The sequence below is a fragment of the Chionomys nivalis genome, chromosome 20 (assembly GCF_950005125.1).
Source record: "Chionomys nivalis chromosome 20, mChiNiv1.1, whole genome shotgun sequence".
NCBI classification, from domain to species: Eukaryota; Metazoa; Chordata; class Mammalia; order Rodentia; family Cricetidae; genus Chionomys; species Chionomys nivalis.
Window position 1 is genome coordinate 261,162 of NC_080105.1, and position 13,870 is coordinate 275,031.

The 13,870-nt window shown below is 38.2% G+C and overlaps 1 pseudogene; it reads left to right on the forward strand.

Annotated features, from left to right (window-relative positions):
* Positions 1–860: 860 nt before the first annotated feature.
* LOC130862543 (zinc finger protein 431-like) lies at positions 861–1,770 on the forward strand (annotated as a pseudogene).
* Positions 1,771–13,870: the final 12,100 nt, after the last annotated feature.

Below are 13,870 nucleotides of genomic sequence, written 5' to 3' on the forward strand. Positions count from 1 at the left end.
ATAACATACCTCTCTCTCAGAACAAATAGAAGATATGTAGCAGTCCCAATGTTGAGTATACTTGTTGAATTTGATGTACAAGTATAGAAGTAATTGTTTTTCTAGTCTCATTGTTAATATAGCAACAAGCTCACGTTTCAGAAAAGCACCATGAGTACTAGGACTGTGTAAAAACTTCTGTTTGCCCTAGTTCACTTAACAAATGTAGTATCACTCACAGTATAGGAAATTTTATGAATGCAATAAGAGTGGTAAAGCTATGAGTTTTTTTAGTTCTCTTCAACTACATGAAACTCTCACACAGAAAAAAAAAGATTCTGTAAATGTGAACCATGATAAAGGCTGTTATCAGTTATCCTCAAAGATGAAAAACAAGCCTTAATGAAGGGGAAAAACAAGATTGTAAACATGGTGATAAAACCTTATATAAAATTCTTCTTTAAAATATGACAAATTGTAAAATTATACAGATAAAAATATTCAACAATGTATTAAATGTAGGAATGCTTTCACAAGTACCATTATCATTGTAGGCATGAAAAAAGTCAAACTAGAGAGAAAACTTCTGTATATATTCAAAATGTTAAAGCCTTTGCATGTCATCTTCACAGGCATGAAAAAACACATACTAGATTGAACCCTATGAAGAAAATGAGTACAGTAAAGCCTTTTCACATCACAGTCATCTTCAAATGCATAAAAGATCATACACTGAAGAGAAACCCTATGAATATAATCAATGTTGTAAACTCTTTGCATGTCACTGTACTCTTCACATGCATAAAAGAACACATACTGGAAATAAGCCATATGAATGTAATCAGTGTGGTAAAGCCTTTGCACTTCCCAGTACTTTTCAAATGCATAAAAGAACACATACTGGAAAGAAGCCATATGAATGTAATCAGTGTGGTAAAGCCTTTGCATAGCACAATCATCTTCAAATTCATGAAAAAAGCCATACTGGAGAGAAACCCTATGAATGTAATCAGTGTGGTAAAAGCTTTGCATGTCCCAATTCTCTCCAAAAGCATAAAAGAAGCCATACTGGAGAGAAACCCTATGTATGTAATGAAAGTGGTAAAGCCTTTGCACAGCACAGTGGTCTTCAAACTCATGAAAGAACCCATACTGGAGAGAAACCCTATGTATTTAATCAGTGTGGTAAAGCCTTCGCACAGCAAGGTCATCTTCAAACTCATGAAAGAAGCCATATTGGAGAGAAACCCTATGTATGTAATCAGTGTGGTAAAGCCTTTGCACAGCACAGTTATCTTTAAACTCATGAAAGAAGCCATATTGGAGAGAAACCCTATGTATGTAATCAGTGTGGTAAAGCCTTTGCACAGCACAGTTATCTTTAAACTCATGAAAGAAGCCATATTGGAGAGAAACCCTATGTATGTAATCAGTGTCATAAAGCCTTTGCATATCCAAGTAGTCTCCAAATGCATAAAAGAACCCATACTGGAGAGAAACCCTATGAATGTAACCAGTGTGGTAAAGCATTTACACAGCACAGTTGTCTTCAAACTCATGAAAGAAGCCATACTGGAGAGAAACCCTGTGAATGTAATCAGTGTGGTAAAGCCTTTTTATAGCACGTTCATCTACAAAGTCATGAAATTAGCCATGCTGGAGAGAAAACCCTATGACTGTAATCAGTGTGTTAAAGCCTTTGTATGTCACAGTACTCTACAAACACATGAAAGAACACATACTGGAGAGAAACCCTATGAACATAACCAATGTGGTAAAGCCTTTGCATGAATAGTAATCTCTGAAAACATAGAACCCATACTGGAGAGAAACATTACGTATATATTGTGGTAAAGGCTTTGTTTATTGTAGTCAACTTCAAAGACATAAACTAACATACGCTGGAGATAAACTCTATGAATATAATGAGTGTGATAAAGCCTTTGCACTTCACAGTACTCTTCAAATGCATAAAAGATCACTCACTGGAAATAAACTTTATGAATGTAATCAGTGTGGTAAAGCATTTGCATGAATGAATAATCTAAATCATGAGAAATTTCATACTGCATAGAAATCCTGTAAATGCTTTTATTGTGATAAAGTTTTGTACTTTAAATAGGAGTAAAACTTTTTGTGTGCAACAATCTCTTAAAATCTTTGTATATTACAATGGACATTGACTACCTGAAAAAGATACTGAGGACTTCTTATTATGAAGTATTTGGTAAGATCTTTAGCCAAAATACTTATAATCAGCTACACAACAATTTGGGTTTCCTTTCTGTATGCTGTCAATGTATTTTGTTACCATTATTTAATAAAGAAGCTGCTTTGGTCCTATAACAGGGCAGAATAGAACAAGGCAGAAATTCCAAGCAGTGATAGAGGAGAAAAGAAAGTGGAGTCAGACTCCATGTATCTGCTGAAGGAGACAGATGCCCTGGAACCTTACTGGTAAATCACGAGTCTTGTGATAAAATACAAAGTAATAGGAATAAGGCGATTTAAGATGTCAGTGTTAGTTAACAAGAATCCTGAACCAATAGGCCAAGCAGTGTTAATTAGTATAGTTTCTGTGTGATTATTTAGGGTCTGGCCAGCCAGGAATGAACAAGAATCTTCTGCCTATAACACAAGACTATTTCTTCTGTAGAAATAAATTTGACAATGTTAACAATCTTTTCAAGCATTATGATGCCCTTTTTATACTGTTTGTACTTACAAACTCATGGAAAAATGAATTTATGAAGCCCCATGTGTAGGGTAAATGGGCCAGCTAAAGAAACACATCCTGACCCTGAAACCAGAGCCAGTGAAATACATAATTTTGACTCTAAAACTGGAGCCAAAGAAATGCATCCTGACTCTGAAACCAAGACAAGGAAACACACTTTGTTCCTGAATCCAGAGTCAATAAAAGAAACACCTGACCATGAAACCAGACTCAAAATGTTATAAGGGGCCAGTGAAAGAACACACTTTGGCCCTTCAACAAGAGCCAAAAACCACTCTACCCTTGACCACCTGAGCATAAAACCAGCTAATCCCTAAGCTCCAGATCTACCGACACCTGAGCATGAAATCCATCCAATCTCTGCATTGTTAAAATCAAGGATTGACATCTAACCAATTCTCACCCTGAGAATCTTCTCCCTGGGAAATCTCTGCCCCTAAGACATCTTATATAAGTTCTGTACATCTTCAGTTGGCACCTGCCTATTTCTGCCCTGGCAGAGGCAGTCCTTCTCCTGGATTCTTCCCTTCCAAATAAATTTCTCAAATGAGTTTCAGAAACTTTGTAGTGTATCTGAACAGAGAAGCTTTGGTCACCTCTGTTGGCAAACTCCCATAAAGGAGCAGAGCAGAAGTAGCAACTCTTCACCAGAGACTGCAACATTTCTGCAACAGTTTCCCATCAACTCCAGTGAAGCAGAGAAGTAACAAATTGGGCTGAAGCTGAGAAAAAAATTGACATCTCTTTTAGGAAACTCCCTAATTCGGTGAACTGAGGAGCATTGGACAACTCCACTAGGAAACTCCCTTAGGGAAGTGGAGCAGAACAGCAATGGATGTCTCTGCTTTCAAGCTCTCTTAGCAGAGTGAAACAGAGCCCAGTTGTGATGGCTCTCTTTTGTAGGGGAGCAGTATTGCTACACCCTTTAGGGGAACATCTCCCACTGGAACACAGCTTTGGGTATAGACGGACTTCCCAATAGTCAGTATATGTCAGGAACCATCATTGACAAGTATACCACTTACCAGGGTAGGGACATGGGGATTAGAACATAGTAAAGAGAATGAAGACACAAGTGAAAATAATAAAACAGAAGCATAGGACAGTACAAGGAGGGAGTTCCAGTGAATACTGTAAATCTGCCTGCATTTAATTTTTCATAATTAAAAAAAGATTTAATTATTGTATATATGTTTTTCTGCCTACATGCATGCCTGCAGGCCAGAAAAAATTTTCTGACCTCATTACAGATGGTTGTAAGCCACCATGTGGTTGCTGGGAATTGACCTCAGGACCTTTAGACGAGCAGGCAGTGCTCTTTAATCACTGAGGCATCTCTCCACCCCAATTTTTTCATATAGTTTTATGCCCCAATACAACAGGGAAAAGAAGACAAAAGACTGCTTTAACATAATGCAAAAGACAACTAGAAGAGTTACTTCCTTCAATACTTTCAGCTACCAAGTCTTTAATTATTGAGAAAAACATTCTGTTGTTCAGGCAGTGAAGCATCCCTAGAACAAGTATCCTAAAGGCAGTCATTCCCTAAGTCAAACCTCTTAATTCAAAAGAAGTAGCAGAACTATGTTTGGATTCTTTCACCTTTGCTCAAGGGGGAGTGGATTTACCTGTATGGGCTCTCTTAAAGTCCAAAACACAAAACAACCACACATTAGGTCAAGGTGTGTAGCCACACCTGTTAACAATTTTGAGCAACCTCAAACTCTGCCCTTCAGATAAGGTGGAAATAGACTCATGGTTTTGGGCCTCTGCAAAGATAACTTTTCACCTCATAGTTGTAGGTACACTTTCCCTTCTCAACTGTAGGTATGGCCTGACTTCTAATGATCAGAGTACTTTTTATTCAGAGCCCTAGGTATCAGGCTACCTTCCCTCCACAGCTTCCGTTATAGCCAGACTTCTCAACAGTCAGGATTCCTTTCTCTTTATTGCTATAGGTATCCAGTATGCTTTCACAGCTGTAGGTATGTCCTGACATGACAGTCAGGGTACCTTTCTTTTCAGAGCTATAAGTATTCAGGATGCCTTTTCTCCACATTTTCAGGGATAGCCTGGCTTAATAACAGTCAGGGTAGCTTTCCTATCAGGTGTAGATATCCAGGATTGTTGTGGATCCTGCTCAGGCAGTTTCCGTAACCATCTTGACCCAAATAGTCACACAGAAAATATATTAACTACAACACTGTTTGGTCTGTTACCTCAAGATTCTATTATCTAATTCTTACATCTTAAATTAACCAATTTCTGTTAATCTCAACACAAGGTTGGTGGCTTATCAGTAAGATTCTGTTCTGGAATCTTTCTGCTTCAACAACTAAGTTGCATCTCTTTTACTCAATTTACTCCCTCTATAGATCTCTTCCAGCCTGACTATCTTCTGCCCTGTTGTAGACCAAAGCAACTTCTTTATTAACTAATGACAATAAAACATGTTCACAGAATACAGAGGGGAATCCCACATCACAGGACACCTTCCCTTCACAGCTGTAGGTATAACCTGACTTCTGACAATCAGTGTTGTACAGAGGTCGCTTGTTTGGTTCCCAGCTCTCATGAAATCTGAAATAACCACACAAATAGTGTATTAATTAAATCACTGCTTGGCCCATTAGCTCTGGCTTCTTATTGACTAACTTTTACATATTAATTTAACCCATTTCTATTAATCTGTGTATGGCCACGTGGCTGTGACTTTCTGGGTAAAAATCCCAGTATGTGTCTGCAGCTGTTCCATGTCATCTCGCTTCCTCTGCTGTTCTTCTTCCTAGCATTCAGTTCAGTTTTCCCTGCCTACTTAAATTCTGCCCTATCAACAGGCCAATGCAGTTTTTTTATTCGTTAATGATAATCACAACACACAGTGGGGAATCCCACATCAAATCGGGATATCTTTCTCCACACAGCTGTAGATATCCAGACTACATTCCTTTTATAGTTGTAGGTATAGCCTGACTTCTGACAGTCAGGATAACTTTCCCTCCAGAGCTATAACTCTTACACTATGCATTTAAGCAATAACCCTTTTACATTTTATTTCTCTTCACCTAAATGGAATCATTGATTCATGTGTAAAACTTTATTGATTTATATTAGTTCCTTTTCTGTTGTTGTGATATAATGTCTAGGTCAACTTATAAAAATTTTGCCTTTGGTTCCAGAGGAATACAGAATCATCATAAAAGTGAGTGACACCATGGCTGGGCAGTAGTGGTGCATACTTTTAATCCCACACCCAGGATGCAGAGGCAGTTGGATCTCTGAGGTTGAGGCCAGCCTGGTCTACAAAGCTAGTTCTAGGACAGACTTCAAAGCTACAGAGAAACACTTTCTCAAAAAAAAAAAAAAGAATCATGGCTACAAGTGTCTAACAGGACAGTTAAAACAGGAAACTAAGAACTCAAATCCTTGACCTATAGCATGAAGCAGAGAGTGTAAACTAGAAAAGCCTACTCCCAGTGACTTATTTCCTCCAGCAGGACAGCATTTCATAAGTCTTCCCAAATAATTCTGTCAACTTAGACTTGATTTCTCAGACTTCAAGCCTCCCTGATGGCTTCATGATGAAGAAAAACTCTGTAAGCCATTAGGTACCTTAACACCTGTATTATAGGAATGAATTCTTACAAGAGAAAAACATTCATGAGTGAAAATGTTTAAAGAGTTGTTTTAATTGTGATTATAGTATCAGTGTGGTTTTGGGTGGGTTTGTGAATGTGCATGCTGGTTTCTGATAATATTAGATCCTAGGATTTTATAGCAGAAATTACAGGAGATTGTCAAAAGTCAGACCTTGGTCCTGCAAGTGAACATTTATTTACTTCCCAGCCATGTTTCTAGTGCTCTAAATGTTTTAAAGCCTTTGTGTTTCAAACCAAAGTAAGGAAATAGGGATAAACTCACACAGAAGAAAACTCTATTCCTGAAAATGATTTTTTAAAGATTTTAGACATCACAGTTGTCTTGAGCTGCAAGAAAAAAGTAATGTTTTATTTATTTTTCATCATAGCCTTTATGGAAATAAAGTACCATGTTCACTGAAGACTGATGGTACAGATCACTGCATTGTAGTTTCTATTGCAAAACATTTGAGGTAGATATTAAAGTGTACTACATGTGTGACAAATCCATTTAGTAAAGTTTATTTTGTGATCCTTATATTTCTTCTGTGACTTTTGTTAATCTATTTTGGTTTTACTTATTGATAGGTATTTTCCTACTATAATATGTAGAGTGGTCCATTGTTTCTTTAAATATCAGGCTGTGTGTGATCATACATTTCAAGTAAGAGTGTCTATGAAATGGTGGTGGGTTGTTGCTCCTGGTTTTGTTTTTCATATTTTCACAACTTCTCAATTCCCTTGAGATTTTCTTATTTCTTATTCAGTTTTGCTTAGATGTTAGTAATGATTCAGGGAAACATTTGAACTCATGATCCTCATGTGTCTACCTTTGAGTACAAATCTAAGTGTAGATGATGTACTCCCAACATTTGCTGTTTTGTCAACACAATTTAACAATGTTAAGGTTAAAATGCTTAATAGAAGAGAATATAAGAAACATTAATAATCTCGTGTGTATTCAAAAAAAGTGTTTTTGTTTATCTAGTAGAGATTTATTAAAATAGGATAATCATCATTAAACTGTGTATATCTCATACTGTAGCTTAATGTTTTTTCTGTGTGTATGTGTGTGTGTGTATACATATATATTGGTGGTCCATGCTTCCCTCATCCTAATTAGTAACCATTTGGCATTTTGAAGAATTGCTTTCTAAGGAAATTATCCAGAGATGTCAGATAATGTAATGGCACTAAGATTTATTTTTGTAACAAAGATTTATAGAGTGTATGTGTGTGTGTGTGTGTGTGTGTGGTATGGGAGAATTGTCTATGTTCTGTCAATCATGTTTTAAATAAATGCTGATTGGCCATTAGGCATTCAGGAAGTTTAGGCAAAAAAAAAAAAAAAACCAGACAGGAATTAAAGGCGGGCCAATGAAAACAGGAATATTCTGGGAAGAAGGAAGCTCTTTTGCCTGTCCTGCCCAGACCAAGGAAGGAGCAAGATGTGACCTGCCCTACTGAAAGATGTACCGAGCCATGTGGCTAACATATAATAAAATAATGTGCTAATATAAGTTAAAAGAGCTAATACGAAGCCTGAGATAATGGGCCAATCAGTTTATAATTGATATAGACCTCTGTGTAATTTTCTTTGGGGGTTACTGACTGTAGTAACTGGGTAGAAAAGAAATCCCAACAAGCAAGCCCTCATGTTACATGTGTGCAATATGATTATTGGTTTGTAGGACCAATACAGATATGTGGAGATCAGAAGACAACTTCACATTTTCTACTTTTAGTCCTCTTAATATGATGATCAAGGTTAATTTTTCATCCTTGCACACCACAGATCTTTCCCATGGAGCTATTTCACTGTTCCTCAAATAAGATTATTAGGAATGTTGTAATAGTAAACTCTTGTCTCCTTTTAAGATTGTAAACTTAATTTCATATGAGGATAGAGGAACATAGTATAATTTGAATAATAAATCCTCTTTGCATAGGAAAATAGTTATATGATTATACATCTTTTTAATTTGTTTTCCTGGGGACTAAACATTTGTTTATAACACTTTCTCAAAAACCATGATTGAATGCCAAAGAATTGCCTCATTAATTAAAATTGGTTGCTGATAAGCCTGATGACCTGTATTCTATGTCTGGGTGACCCATCTTGCTCCTAAAAGTGTTTTTCTTTTATTTCAAAACTTGGGCAGTGGCATATGCACATTCCTACATACATAAATAATTTTTTAATCCTGAATAAGTACAATTGAGGTCAATTGTAGTCAAATGAATTCCTAAGTTTCATCATTAAGCTCACATAGGGCAAGAAAATAATAGATACCTGTGGGTTGTCCTCCAGTGCTACATACACATGGCAAAGGTGTATATACACAAACAGAGTTTAAACATTTTTGCATGCATAAAGTTAATAAAACAAAGAAAATAACCCAATTATTGAGCACATAATGAATTAAAATTCTCCTACACTTGGGTGAATCTCAGGCATGGATGAGATCCCTATTTGTGTATCTGAAACAGCATGTTCAATTCTGAAACCATAACACAAAACAAACAGAAATGGACCCAGCAGGTTATATTCATATATTTGCACATACTTATTCACATAGACTTAACAAGGAAGGAATTAGAAGGGGAAAATTTGTGAACAGATGGAGAGGACAAGGAAGGGGGAAAGTGATGCAATATGTTTTATTTTAAATGTATAAAAATAAATTTTAAATAAAAATGCAGCTTGTGAGATAGCTTTGCATAAACTAGTGGTGTATCTTTATCACAGACTTTAAGATAGGCTTTTCACTGCTCTTCAGTGAAAACAGCATTGCTGTATAAAGGAAGTTCTATATTAGGATTTACCAATATTCAAAACATGGGCTTAGAAAAGGGTACCAAATTACTCAAGAAAAAAATCATTTTTTTCCTGAGATAAGGTTTCTCTGTGTAACAAAGCCCTGGCTGTCCTGGAACTCACTCTGACCTTGAACTCAGAGATCTGCCAGTTTCTGCCTTTCAAGTGCTGGGATTAAATGTATGCCACTCCCACCCAGCAAAAATCAATTTCCTAAAAATGTGCAAAAAATTTCTTTTGATAATAAAATTGCAAGTGATAAAATAGAGGCATTTATATCTAAAATAAAACAAAGGCAAAAGTACAGTGTACAGACAACATCAAGAACATTAGATCATGGAGCTATTGGCAACATTGTAGATTAGGCTGGCCTTGAATCACAGTGATCCACCTGCCTCTGCCTCCCAAGTGCTAAGATTGCAAGTGTGTGCCACCACTGCTCAGCTGGCACATGATATTTTTAAAATCACTGAGAAGTAGTGCATTGGGTGGCTATAATGATGTGTCCTCTGGTAGCACTAGGAAGGCATGTGAGAGTCACTGGAGTCTTATAAAGCAGAAACCACCTGAGTCCCAGACACCATGGTAGGGGTATAAGTGCTTATTTTCCAACACAAACAAATGAGAATGGGGATGGCATTTTCATAAGTATAAAATTTAATTCCCTGGGAGTAGGAAAGGGGATGGTTGGGAGCCAAGCCATGAATTAGGAGGTGGAAGCTGGTCCCCAGCACTTCTATGAATGATAAACACCTCAAAACTCTTGGGCAGACTCTCTTATGACTTTGTCAGGGCATTCTCAGAGGCTCTTCTAAATGCCCCTGCCTACTGGCATGCTAGACAATACAGTGTGTGGTCCAGCTGCTTTCCAGTCTCCCTAAAGGCACCTTGGCATTTGGAAGGCTGGCTCCCCAACATGTATCTGGGCAGTGTACCCAGCTACTCTTCTTGTCCCTTCAGACATGGTATAAAGAACAGAGAAGACCTGCACTCTTTGGGCCTCAGAGGATATATCAACCTTGCTCTGTGAGTAGAAGTTAGGTGGGTACCAGATGCTCCACAGAGTTTATATCAAGTTTGAAATTAGTTTCCTCTTTTTCACTCTCTGTAACGTGGGGAAGCAATGCTTTACTTGGATAAAACCAAAAACACAGTCATTCTTCAAGAAAATGTATTTTTCCCCCACAGCAGAAGTAGGGAAGTGGAATAAATCTGTGCAAAGCATGTGTCATATCACATTCTTTCCAGTACACACTTGTTACTGCAACCTCATTCCCAGGTTTTCCAAATTCAGCTCAAATAATTCTACTTTGTTTTGGCCTTCATAGCTGCCTCCTCTCTCAGACTGGCTTTCCTTTCCAGGTTCAAGCTTGTTAAAGACTTGTGTCTTTTCACTGCCTAAAAGGAAAAAAAATGAAGAGATGATGATGCCAGGTTGGAGAAGATATTCTCCCCCTTGTGCTGACATCAGCAGGCTGACTCTGCAGCACAGGCCAGAAGTGGTCAGCTGTCTGGGCACTGGGCACAGTAGAGTCCTGTACACACCTTCTATTCTGACTTGAGTGCCCAACCCCTCTAAGGAGAGAAGTATATGGCTCTCCCTTTCTGCCTTAATGACTTCTCTCTCCAAATCCTGTCTCTTTTTCTCCACACCCTTCACTCTTTTTTGTCTTTTTCTTTTTTGTTTTCTTTTGTGACTTTTTGAGACAGGGTTTTTCTGTAGCTTTGGAGCCTGTCCTGGCACTCACTCTGTAGACCAGGCTGGCCTTGAACTCACAAAGATCAACCTGTCCCTGCCTCCCAGTGCTGGGGTTAAAGATGTGCACCACCACTGCCTGGCCATCCTTCACTCTTATTTATAATGGGAGCCACAATTTCCTCTCCATCTCTGATGGAGAGTTACTTTCATTTAATAAAGAAACTGCCTTGGCCCATTTATAGGCCAGCCCTTAGGTGGGTGGAGTAAACAGAACAGAATGCTGGGAGAAAGAAGCCGAGTCAGGAGTCGCCATGATTCTCCCACTCCAGACAGACGCAGGTTAAGATCTTTCCTGGTAAGCCAGCTCGTGGTACTACACAGAATATTAGAAATGGGTTAGATCAATATGTAAGAGCTAGCCAATAAGAGGCTGGAACTAATGGGCCAGGCAGTGATTAAAAGAATACAGTTTCCGTGTAATTATTTCGGGGCATAAGCTAGCCATGTGGGCGGCTGGGTGCCGGGGACGCAGCCCCGCCGCTCTTATTACAACAGAGTGGCAGCCAATGTGCTAATAAACTCCACGTAAAACCTGAGAGGGCTTAAAAGGGACAGAAAGAGAATTTAAGACAGCTTTTTGCTGTTTGTGTGTTGTGTACCGCAAAGAAATTGTCTTGACTTAGCAATAGGAAAAAACTGGCTGTTTTAAAATGCCGGCTTTCTGGGCTGTGCCACCATTGAGATCTCTGTCTGGCTCCTGCAGGAGACAGAGTTTTTGAATGGAGCATTTGGAGTGAAGTGCTACGGCTTGCTTGATGGCAATGTGGACTGCTGTGTGTCTGGAACTGTGTGTGGCTCAGGGGCACCAAAAGGTTCTGATGCAGGAGCAGCTCGGCTCCGCCATGCTGAACTGTGCTGGTCTCAGGCAGGAACTACCGTAATTACCATAACAACAGGGCAGTTAAGGTTTAGACTGAGAAGGACATAGGTGGTACCGTATTACCTGTACATGGTGCAACTTAAGTTTTTAAAAAATGCTTAACATTTTAAGAAATGCTCCTGGATAGTAAAAAAATTACAGATTCACAATAGAACTGATTCAGACACTGTTGGATAAATGTACGTAGGCTTGAGAGAGATAAAAAATATATATAAAGAATAAAGTTAATGTCTTAAAAAAGGGTAAAGTCCTTAAAGAGACAGAGTACAGATAGTTATAGATTAAAAGAAATAAAGAAAAATAAGTCACGTAAAAATGGAAAATTCACAGAGAGTCTGGATTCTTTGTATTATTGTGTTTTCTTTAAAATTTTTGACTGTGAAGGAGCTAAGTACAGAGAGACATTTCATTATATGGGCTACCAAGCTAAACCAGAATGGATATAAGGGTATTATGATTTCAGAATATGGGTCTAAGGATATGATGCTTTGGAAAGGGTCTTCTTTTGTTTTCACAGAGGATAAGACTCTGTGGATTGCATCTATCCCGATATGGTATGATAGACCACGCCCTCCTGAAAGGTTGCTGTGAACACCTTCAGAAAATTACTTCACTCAACTGCCGACTGAGATGACCCTGACACACAGGTTACACCATGAAAGATCTGAATACAGCGCCCCCATTCAGCAGGAAGCAGTTTGGAGAGAAAAAACTGCGCCCATGTTCCCAAATATTGTTTATAAATGTTCTTTTACATTTAAAGGGGGAAATGATATAGATATGAATAATTTGCATTGCTATGGATTTTAAGGTTAATTTTGTTATATGTATATGTATTTCTGCTCTTAAGGTATTGTGATTATGTAGTTCATTTAAAAATGTAATGTAAATATAGGTTGTTAATGGATAATCATCGATAATAGTAAAGCTTGTAGTCATGTTAGTTAGATTTTCTAGATATGCATAGATATATTTCAGATAGGCATTCTTCATATCTTTCAAAGGCTACAGAATATGGCATTTAAGTGTTTTAATAATTTAGGGCTTTTTATGACAATGAGACACATCTGCTCCTGGCAGCACCAATCTACTTCAAGAGGAAGATGGGCATCGAAGAGGCTCCTTATGGAGTATGATAGCCATTTGGGCAAGAAACTGCTCTTGCCTGGACTGTTGCATAAACTGGACACAGAGAACCCTCAGAGAGAGGACTACTGAACTCGCCTAAAGGTGAGACGGTCTTTCGGGGTTCCTGACTCATGAAAGAGTCTAAGAGACATTCTGCAGGACACAGCAAAAAGTGACTAAACTGTCTTTGGAATTTCCTGCTTGATGAAAATGTGTGCTGGATACTATGGGCCTGAAGGCTGAAGATGGATGCCCCAACGGTACAGAGGAACTTTGAGTGACTGTCCAGGCAGCGAGATGTCTCTGTCATTTCTAGAGTTTTGGATTTCTTGTTTACTTAGGTAATATTATATCCTTCTGGAGTCTTTGATGGAGTTGAAGAATGGTTAGTTATAGTTATAGTTTTCCTTAGTAATGATAAAAGATAAAATAGATATAAATATTGTAACTGTAATTCTTGCTTGATAACCATTTTGTTATATGTAATTTTACTATGTTAAAGTTAAAGCCTTTCTGTTTTGTTTAAACAAAAAAAGGGGAAATGATGGAGAGTTACTTTCATTTAATAAAGAAACTGCCTTGGCCCATTTATAGGCCAGCCCTTAGGTGGGTGGAGTAAACAGAACAGAATGCTGGGAGAAAGAAGCCGAGTCAGGAGTCGCCATAATTCTCCCACTCCAGACAGATGCAGGTTAAGATCTTTCCTGGTAAGCCAGCTCGTGGTACTACACAGAATATTAGAAATGGGTTAGATCAATATGTAAGAGCTAGCCAATAAGAGGCTGGAACTAATGGGCCAGGCAGTGATTAAAAGAATACAGTTTCCGTGTAATTATTTCGGGGCATAAGCTAGCCATGTGGGCGGCTGGGTGCCGGGGACGCAGCCCCGCCGCTCTTATTACAACACATCTCCCTGTTTTCATGTCTCCTT